The 10,724-nt window shown below is 38.5% G+C and overlaps 1 long non-coding RNA gene across 1 annotated transcript; it reads right to left on the bottom strand.

Moving 5' to 3' along the window:
• Window positions 1–3,365: 3,365 nt before the first annotated feature.
• LOC134737841 (uncharacterized) lies at window positions 3,366–10,340 on the bottom strand. Its single transcript, XR_010123218.1, has 2 exons — window positions 10,256–10,340; window positions 3,366–4,018 (listed from the first exon to the last, which is right to left on the bottom strand). It is a non-coding gene; the product is annotated as an uncharacterized LOC134737841 (long non-coding RNA).
• Between the last annotated feature and the right edge of the window lie 384 nt (window positions 10,341–10,724).

Here is a 10,724-nt window from a genome sequence, read left to right as displayed (position 1 = left end):
GGCCTGATAAGACTCAGGCTTAATTTTTTTTACAGACATACTTCATAAGTAGTATTGATAGTTTGTTTGAATCTGGTTTTTCATAATCTTTCTAATGATGAAGGTAGAATGTTCTCAGTACTGACAGTAATCTCAGTTCTTCAAACTGTAGGATAGATTTCTATGGCCACAATAGTATTTTTGTCACAAGGGCCCAAATAAGAATACATCTTGTATATTTTTAGTAAATAGTTATTCAAATTACAAATTCACTCTCTTTAATTTATTCTAACAAAAGTAAACCTAATTTTATAGTTATAAATAAGAAGAAATCTACTTCTAGTCATCTAAGAGTAAAACTGCCCCTATAAAAAACAAGACAGAAATCTCAAAGTTATAACTAATTTTATAGTTATAAAATTAACCAGGACTTTAAGAACGTTTGCATTTTAAAATTAAAGTTTTCAATACAACAATGGTATTATCTCAAAATACTTAGCATGTCTAACAGCCCTCTTTTAAAAACTCAGCATGTTTAATGTAGATGTTGCTAACATCCAGGTGGCTCCTATAAGTTAAGGGTCCATTGATTTAGAAGTTCTAAAAGAGACTAATAGTCTAAGGGGTACCAATAACAGATATTTTTAAAGAATTTCATAGAGGAGATACACATTAGAAACCCAGAACTCTAAGATGTGCATTTGCTAAGTCCTGTAAACAGACAGGAAAACACTTACATTTAAATTAGTTTGTGCTTTAAAGATTATTTACTACTTGTCTCTTATCAATGTGAGTACATAAAAGAGACCTTATTACAATGAAAAACAATGATGATTTAGCAGCAGATTTAGATACTTACATTCTCTCTTTAAGAAAGAGAATGTAAGGCCTGGCGCAGTGGCTCACACCTGTAATCCCAGCAGTTTGGGAGGCCGAGGAGGGTAGATCACCTGAGGTCAGGAGTTCGAGACCAGCCTGGCCAACATGGTGAAACCCCTTTCTACTCAGAATACAAAAATTAGCCGGGCACGGTGGCACATGCCTGTAATCCCAGCTACTTGGGAGGCTGAGGTAGGAGAATCACTTGAACCCAGGAGGCAGAGGTTGCAGTGAGCTGAGATGGTGCCATTGCACTCCAGCCCAAGCAACAAGAGTAAAACTCTGTCTCAAAAAGAAAAAAAAAAGAATGTAAACTAGAAGACAGTTCAAAAGAAATTACACAGAATTCAGCATGGGAGAAACAAAAAACAAGAGTGGGAAAAGACATCAAACATGTTTTTACTAATCGAAGTTCTAAAAGGAGAGAAAAGAATACAGCACAGATAATATATGAAGAGAATGGCTGGAAATCTTTCAGAACTGTTGAAGGATATCTATCCACGGATCAAAAACCCAATAAAATCTCAAGCAGTATTAAAAAAAAAAAGAAGAAATCTTTTTTTTCTAGTCACATAAGAGTAAAACTGCCCCTAAAAAAGACAGAGAGAAATCTCAAAAGCAGCCAGAGAAAGAAGACACATTGCCTCACAATAGACTTCTCAACAGCATTGGTGTAGTACTATCTCATGTACTAAAATAACTGCCAACCTTTTATATTTTCCAAGATCTCTTCTGGAAAACAAAAACTTTAAGAATCCGCCTTCATTGAAAATTCTTAATGATGTACTTCAAGCAAAAAGGAAATTTCCTAAGTAAGAGATCTAAGACGCAAGAAAGAAAGACATGCAAAGGAAACTTACCACCATATGACAGATACGGACTGTCAGTCTGACTGATCACACTAGGGGCATTTTGTTACCAAGGCCTTGAAAATAATAACCAACACTGCATACATGAGGGATACCAGAAGAAAGGTCTGAGAGCCACTCTTCCTGGCACTGAAGGAAACAGGGCCCATCAGAGCAAACAAGTACCTTTTGCCTCTTTCATTTCCTTGGAAGGAAATGTTTATAATCTCTGGTTTTGTGTAAAGTTTATAACAGTATTTTTCATTCAGGTTGCTACCTATTAGTGGATGGTGAAATTAATTTGGTGGATCACATTCAGAATTTTTTTTTAAATCAAAAGAATACAAGCTGGGCTCAGTGATGCACACCTGTAAGCCCAACAGTTTGGGAAGACCAGGCAGGAGGATTGCTTGAGAACAGGAGTTCAGAATCAGCCTGGGCAACATGGCGAGACCGTATGTCTACAAAAATTTTAAAATATGCCAGATCTGGTGGCATGTGCCCATAGTCCTAGCTACTCGGGAGGCTAAGGCAGCAGGATTGTTTGTTATAAGGAGTTCGAGGCTGCAGTCAAACTTCTGGTCAAAATCCTGGTCACGCCACTGCATTTCAGCCTGGGCAACAGAGTAAAACCCCATCTTTAAAAAAAAAAATTAAGAGATAAAAATAATATGTCAAACATTAGAATATGTTGAATCTAGTAAGGGTAAGCAATTATTTCTTGAAACTCTACATATATACATGAGTGTTGGTAAATATCTGACTGTATCATCAGCTCTAGATATAAAATGTTTATGATGTTGGCTGTAAGTTTATGAGGAATAGTTTTCCTTTCTGTGGGTTTGGGTGTATTTGGGAAACATTAGCTTAGGGGGTAAAGTAGGTTACCCAACTCTGAAAAGCAGCATCAAAGTCCTTATAATAAACACATATTAGAGGCCCAACTTAAATTTCAAGCAGATGTCATGAGCTGCTCAGAGTAGCGTGTCACAACTCTGCGTTATAATGTAAAATAACTTAGAGTGTAGCAGTAGTCCCCAAACAATGTCAAATAGACACTGGTAAGTATAGATTGCTCCTCTCCTTGCATTGCAAATGTTAATTCACCCTGCCCCCACACGCATTAAAACTCAGCGTATTTCACAAATTGAGTGTTTCATTTCTATTTGAGATAGACTTATGGTAAGTCAGCTTTGCTCCCCAAATAAGTTAGCCATATAGTACTTCTATATGCAAAATTTGAATCTCAATTTTACTACTCAAGCAGGAAGTAAAAGTCATTTTTCTGTATCTTCTTTGCTCCCAGACTGGGTTACAATTTACAGATCTGAATATTGTCACTTGTACACCATACATACACAGAGGTCTAAAACTCTCAAGTAAATAAAGAGGAAAAAAAGCCCAGCAACCCAATAGGAAAATAGGCCGAGCTGTTATAGGCTTTTTGATCATCTCCAGACTGGCAGAAAGAGAATGCATACTCACACTGTAAGTGCCTGATTTGATTTGCAGAGGATATAGAACCTTATCAGAAAACAACCTTCCAAAGCAAGAGCAAATGCACCCTGTCTCAGCACAGCTTTTCTTCAATTCTTATTTACCTAAGGAGATGAATAGCTGCCAGGAACATTGTTTGCACAAGGGCAGGAGCCTGCCAGATCTGAGAACACAGCAAAATTTTTATTTTGTCAAAAATCTTATATTCAGCTTACACCATTCATTTCAGGTGAACATACAACAATCTGCATTTCAGTTCAGGGAAACATTTACAGACATCTGGTTCTCTTTATTCTTGGGAACAAGGTTACCTCACTTGGAACACAACCAGTGCCAAGTTGTCCATCCCTAAGCAATATCGCTTCCTCCTACTTTCTAGAAGTTCTTCAGATTGTGGAAGACAGACTTCTCAGAATTCTTTGCCCTCATTCCCTCCTCCAGAAATTCATGCCTTTGTATAATCTCTTCCCCTTGAGAGCCAGTAGGCTTAACCTAATGAGTTATTTTTAACCAGTAGAATACAGCAAAAATGATAGATTACAAGAGATTGTGGCTTCTGTCTTGCTAGCGGACTCTCTCTGTCTTCTCTGCTTGCACACTTGGTTGAAGCAAGCTACCATCCCAGAGGCAAGGAACACAGGCCATCAGTTTAGCAGCCTTGAGGAACTAAATTCTTCCAACTACCACATAAGTTTGGAAGTAGATTCTTCTCCACTCCAGCCTTCAGATGAGACCCCAGCCATGCCAACATCTTGATTGCAGCCGTGTGAGAGACCTTGAAATGGAACCATTTCTGATCTCCTGACCCACAAAAACTGTGAAATAAATATGTGTTAAGGTACTAAGGTTGTAGTAATTTGTTATGCAGCAGATTGTAAATAACACACAGATAAAACCAGACAGAACAGAAAAATAAAATGGCTTTAACTCTAGAAAGTTTCCCCATGTAAAATTTTGAAAATGCTACTCTGCCTAAGGTCAAACTGTCATACATAGATAGATACATATGAAAACACAGAAAGGTGTCTGGAAGGGTAATACCAAATTAAATCTTTATCCAAGAGGAATGAAAACCAGTATTCACACAAAAACCTATGTACAAACCTTGTGAATATATTAAAAACCAGTGAATTATGCACTTTAAAAAGGTGAATTATGTGGTATATGAATTATATCTCCAAAACATTTAATTAAAAACCTGTATACAATTATTCATAGAAACTTTCTTTAAAATTGCTAAAAACGAGGAAGATCTCAGTTACCCTTCACTTGGCAAATGAATAAACAAACTGGTGTAGCCATGCAGTTGAATACTGCTCAGTAATAAAAAAGAATGCACTGCCAGTACAGCAACATGGATAATTCTCAAATGCATTATGCCAGTTGACAGAGGTCAGACTCAAAATACTATGTACAGTGTGATTCTACTTACATGCCACTCTGAGAAAAGTAGAACTATAAGGACAGAAAACAGGTTAGTGGTTGCCCAGGAGTGGGAGAAGCAGCCAGGGAGAACTTTGAGGAGGTAAAAATGTGCCAGGCCTTGGTCGGTGGTGGTACATAACTCTGCATTTGTCAAGACTCAGTGCTATATGCTGAAAATGGCAGGTTTTACTATAAGTAGGTTGTACCTCAATAAACATGATTTTTAAATGATTAAAACTTTGGTTTTTGTTTGTTTTGGTTCAGTTTTAAGGTTTACCATAAATCTATTGGTTTTAGATTCTAAGTTGTATATAAGCTTCTGTTTTAAAAGAATTTTTTTTAAAATCCTCTTATTGTCAACAATATTTAGTTGTGCTGGAAATTTTATTTTGGTATTGTTTAATAGAGAAAGAATAAATAATGTTCAAGAACAGACATTGATTCATAACATCAAAGTATGTTCTGAGAAGATGGTATTTCAGAATAGAGGGAGAATTTCTTATGTGCTGGTAGAATTGTTTGTAGATAAACATTTCTGCATAATTTTCATAGCTGGATTTCTTTAATAAAGCCATTTAAATGTTAAGTTCTAGATTGCTTCATGTTGCTTATCAATGTTTTAAAGCTAAAATATAAAATTAGCTGTTAAGTTGGCTCAACCGGAAATTCAGTATATCCTTTAAAAAGAGAAATTTAGTAAGTAATGTGTCTAAAGAATGACATATGGATGGGTACAGTGGCTCGTGACTGTAATCCCAACACTGTGAGGCTGAAGTGGGAGGATCACTTGAGCCCAGAAATTTGAGACCAGCCTGGAAAACAGTGAGACCCGCATCTCTACAAAAAAACAGAAAATTACCCAGGCATGGTGGCACACACCTTTTGGTCCCAGTTACTTGGGAGGCTGAGGTGGGAGAACCACTTGAGCCTGGGAGGTCAAGGCTGCATTGAAGTCTTATCACGCCACTGCACTCCAGCCTGGGTGACAGAGCAAGACCCTGTCTCAAAAAAAAAGAACCCCCCCCAAAAAAGGCATGCAATCAGTAAAAAAGACATTATTTGCTTATATTGTAGAGTGGTTTTAAAATATAGATTTTACATTGAGAAATTTTAATACTCTCTTTTTTCTTTTTTTTTCTTTTTTTTTGTTTTACTTTCCAAAGGTGAGGAAGAAAATGCTTCCTGTTCTTCTGGATGGGCATCCTATCTTCATAGTTGGTCTGGACTTCGATAGGTTGATGGAAGGAATATTTTTAACCAAATAGAATCTATTTACAAAAATGGTTCATGTATATTACCATCATTCTCTTGTCAAAAAGTGTGTATATATGTTTGCATCTACATATATTTGTACATCTATATGACAGATGTATTTTAAAAGTTTCAACTTGAAGTAAAAGTACAACAGCTTGAAGTGTTGAACCAGGCCACAGCCCTCTGACTCGTGATCTCCCATGCATGCTGCCAGAATAAAACCACCAGGAATGAATTCACTCCCCACTTCTCTGGAACCTCAGGACCCACCCATTTCTCGGCAGTACTGTGAATTTTGAAGTTAAACTAAATTTTGGTACCATACCAACTGGAATTTAGGCTTTAAAAATAATGTTTCAAGGCCAGGTGTGGTGATTCATGCCTGAAATCCCACTACTTTGGGAGGCTGAGGCTGGAGAATCACTTGAGGCTAGTGAGCTGTGATTGTACCACTGCACTCCAGCTCGGGGAACAGAGCGAGACCTTGTCTCTAAAAATAATAATAGTAATAAAATAAAAATAACGTTTTATGACTATTTATTGCAAGGTCAGATTTACAGATTGTTATAAATTGTTGAGAAATTTTTGTGATTAGAATATGAATGAAAAAGCTTTATTGGTAAAAGTGACATGTTAAGGGGCTATGAAGTAAATATGCTGCAGTTAATTATGCTAAGTTAAACTACAATTTAGTTATTTGCTTTAAAATAAACTGTTCTTTTTTTTTTATACTATCTTAAAACTCATTATGTTGTCAGAGCCCTAGAGCTGGCTAGTGTAACACTGACTATGAATAGGTGGGCCCACCACTTGAGTTGAGTTGAGGTGATTTCATGGTGCTTCTCCAGGCTCTTGGTATGGTGTCACTGCATGCAAGCCATGAATCTGTTTTCAGAATCCTCTCCATTTTCCCAAATAAAAACCTATCACAACAGTGACTATATCACTCAGCATTGTATCTAAATATAAAACTGGTGCTTTCAGTGTTTTTGGCAGATAGTGTTCCATAAGCTTTCCATCAGAAGGGATTTTAGAAAGACATCTTAGAGGTCCGTGCTACATCTTCACAGTTCCTCTGAATAACCTTAGGTGGTAATGTTACTTGCCTTTGACACCTCTGCATATGTTTTAATGACTAGATCAAAACTAAATCAAAAATTGGATAATTTTGGTTCTTAAATCAGAAATTGGATAATTTTGGTTCTTAAATCAGAAATTGGATAATTTTGGTTCTTAAATCAGAAATTGGATAATTTTTAATATTTATGTGTTAATCACACAGTATGCTCTCTGAAGTTCTCTTAAGCCTTCAGTTTGTACTCTTAATGTTCTTTCTGAGCTGGAGAACTGACTTTGCACTTTGGTTACACAGAACATTGGTTTCCAATTTAGTTTAACTGAAATTTGCTGCTGGATATGTTGAGTTTGTTCTTTAAAAAATATCTCATATATCTTGTCTTTCCTCCTGTCTTAGAAGAACAGACCTAACTAGTGAATGTATTAATGAAAATGCATCTATTTCAGAACTGACATGAAGAGTTTAGTTTTTTTACTTTATAAACTGTGAATATGAGTGCCAGCTGCATACAATGTAACTAATCATATTTAAATATATTTCACTTTCTCTTTGACTTTAGACCTTTTGAAGTCTGTATAAACTTGTTTTGAAATATAGTCTCTACTTAACAAATGTCATAACAATACTTTTTTGCATGATAAAAAATTATTACTTTGATTACAAAAGGCATATTCTTTCCTGGTTTCCACAATGAGAGGAAGTGTAATGATTATTTTAATATTTCTATTAAATATGTTTAACTGTATATTTTTATGGCTGCTCTTTTATGTTAGACACTGTCTCTTTGGGGTTGTTAATTGGTTCCTGAAAGGGAACTTCAAACTCCTTTACTACTGGCCTTACATGATTGGTCCCTATTAGGTTGTTGAGAGAACGTCGACCAATTCTTTGATACCCGCCAGGTAGACCGTAGTACCTGCCATGTCTGACACCCTGCATCCAGCTAAAACTAGAAACAGCACTGGGCCTCCCTGTGGACAAGACATTGATTTGACCAGAAGCAGATGTCTGGCTAAGGCTGACAACCAAAGTTGGCCTTAGATGAAGGGCTTTGTTCAGTTAGGGGCAGAGGTCATAAATTTTTTTTTATTTTTATTTTTATTTTTTTTTTGAGACAGAGTCTTGCTCTGTCGCCCAGGCTGGAGTGCAGTGGCGTGATCTTGGCTCACTGCAAGCTCTGCCTCCCAGGTTCACGCTATCCTCCTGCCTCAGCCTCTTAAGTAGCTGGGACTACAGGCACCTGCCACCATGCCCGGCTAATTTTCTGTATTTTTAGTAGAGATGGGGTTTCACCGTGTTAGCCAGGATGGTCTCGATCTCCTGGAGGTAATTAATTTCTCTGGATGTTTGGACTAGGAGATAGGGAGAGACAGAGCAGAAAGAGAAACACAGATGCCACAAGAAGGAGGAACAGAGCTAACCCTGGATAGGACTGGATACAGCAGCCAGACCAAGAGAGGCATCTAGTGAGAAGCAGCTCTTCAGCCCTGGGCCTGGTGCACACATCAACTCCTTGGTTTCCAAGAACCAAATTTGGCCCAGCACAGTGGCTCATGCCTGTAATCCCAGCACCTTGGGAGGCCAAAGCGGGTAGATCATGAGGTCAAGAGATCCAAGACCATCCTGGCCAACATGGTGAAACCCCGTTCTACTAAAAATACAAAAAAAATCAGCTGGGCATGGCGGTGTGCGCCTGTAGTCCTAGCTACTTGGGAGGCTGAGGCAAGAGAATCACTTGAACCCGGGAGGCAGAGTCCAGTGAGCCGAAATCACACTACTGCACTCCAGCCTGGCGACAGAGTGAGACTCCGTCAAAAAAATAAAAATAAAGCCAAATTCATACAGTCCCTGAGGAGTGGGAACTGATACACATCTCTTGTATACAATAAGCTATGCTTGTGCTCTGAACAGTGTAAGATTGAGAATTGTATTCCTTTAAAGAAAGTTTGGCAGAACTGTAACTGAATTACTAACAAGGCACTGAGAAGGCATACCGTACTTTGTATTCTTTTTAAAGTCCATGTTAGGTGGTGGTGTAGCTGGAAGTGTATAGTTGAGGATGTAAAGTTTCTCCTAAAAATTTTTGGTATTTGGTGAATGGCATAACACATCAAAAAATTGGTTGTGTCGTATGATTAAATTGCAATGTGATGATATCAACTTGGTGGAAGACTTCTACTTTGTCTTGGTATCTGAAAATCCCCTTTGCTTCAAACTTAATACACACCAAGGAAAACAACCTGATACAATTTTGCAAGTGTCTTTGAGCTAATGGTTTTTCATGGGTATTAAAAAGCATTGGGTTATTTATGTATAATTTCTATGTAGAAAGAAAATGTTTGTTCCATTCAAGATACGGTTACACGAAAAGGCATCTAGTTGTGACCTTCAAATTATTACTTATATACCTATAGAAAATTTCTATAAATAGGCTGGGCACGATAGCTCACACCTGTAATCCCAGCACTTAGGGAGGCCAGGGTGGGCAGATCACCTGAGGTCAGGAGTCCAAGACCAGCCTGGCCAATATGGTGAAAACTTGTCTCTACTAAAAATACAAAAATTAGCCAGGCATGTTGGCCCATGCCTGTAGTCCCAGCTACTCAGCAGGCTGAGGTAGGGGAATCACTTGAACTCGGGAGGGGAGGCTGCAGTGAGCCAAGATCACACACCACTGCACTCCAGCCTGGGCAACAAAGTGAGACCCCCATCTCAAATAAGGAAAGAAAATTCCTATGAAGAAACACTATACCTCTGAGTTTCAATAATAGAGATGATTAACCCAGTTTCCCTGCAAGGATGTGCTCACTGTGAACAGATGTAGTGGTTACCACTCCAGATGTCTGCCTAGCATTTGAGACAACAGTCCCTGTCACCCCTGCCTCTCTCTGGGAACTTTTGCCACCATACAGAGGGGCAGTAGGCCCAGCCATAATCAACTGAAACAGATACAGAGTTATGACCTGAGCCTAGGCAATCAGGTTTTCTCAGGAATATGGATCTGGGACTAAAGAACTCAGCATCTTCCTATGACTGGAATTGTAGCATGTAAGTACAGAAGCTTTGGAGTGCCCACGAAGAGCAGAGAAAGCCAGCCAAGAGAGTGCTAGGTTTAAGTTGACATAAGAGGTCAACAAAATCGTGAAGTGAGTGTTCTGGGGACCTGAGAGTCAAGGGACTGGATTCTGGACAATGTCGCTGCATCGTCATAGTAAACTTCCCACACATGCTTTGAAAGTAAATATCAGATATTTTGGAGCACAGTATAATGGTAAAGTATAAACTGTGAACTTACACAAGAACACCACAATTTCCGCTTCACTGACGAATAACTTGGGGCATGTTAATCGTGACTGCTCTGAGCCCCCACTTCTTTATCTGTAAAAAGGAAATAAATTACATAGTTTTGAGCCCCCATTTCTTTATCTGTAAAAAGGAAATAAATTACATAGTTGTGAGCCCCCACTTCTTTATCTGTAAAAAGGAAATAAATTACATAGTTGTGAGTTATTGGATGACATCATAAAACCCAGCACAGAGGGCTGGATGTGGTGGCTCATGCCTGTAATCCCAGCACTTTGGGAGGCCAAGGTGGGCGTATCACGAGGTCAGGAGATCGGGACCATCCTGGCTAACACGGTGAAACCCTGTCTCTACTAAAAATACAAAAAATCAGCCAGGCGTGGTGGTGGGTGCCTGTAGTCCCAGCTACTTGGGAGGCTGAGGCAGGAGAACGGCGTGAACCCAGGAGGCGGAGCTTGCAG

Source organism: Pongo pygmaeus, chromosome 12, assembly GCF_028885625.2.
Source record: "Pongo pygmaeus isolate AG05252 chromosome 12, NHGRI_mPonPyg2-v2.0_pri, whole genome shotgun sequence".
Taxonomy (NCBI): Eukaryota; Metazoa; Chordata; class Mammalia; order Primates; family Hominidae; genus Pongo; species Pongo pygmaeus.
The sequence above is the reverse complement of the archived record's forward strand: the minus strand, read 5'-3'. Positions and strand labels throughout refer to the sequence as shown.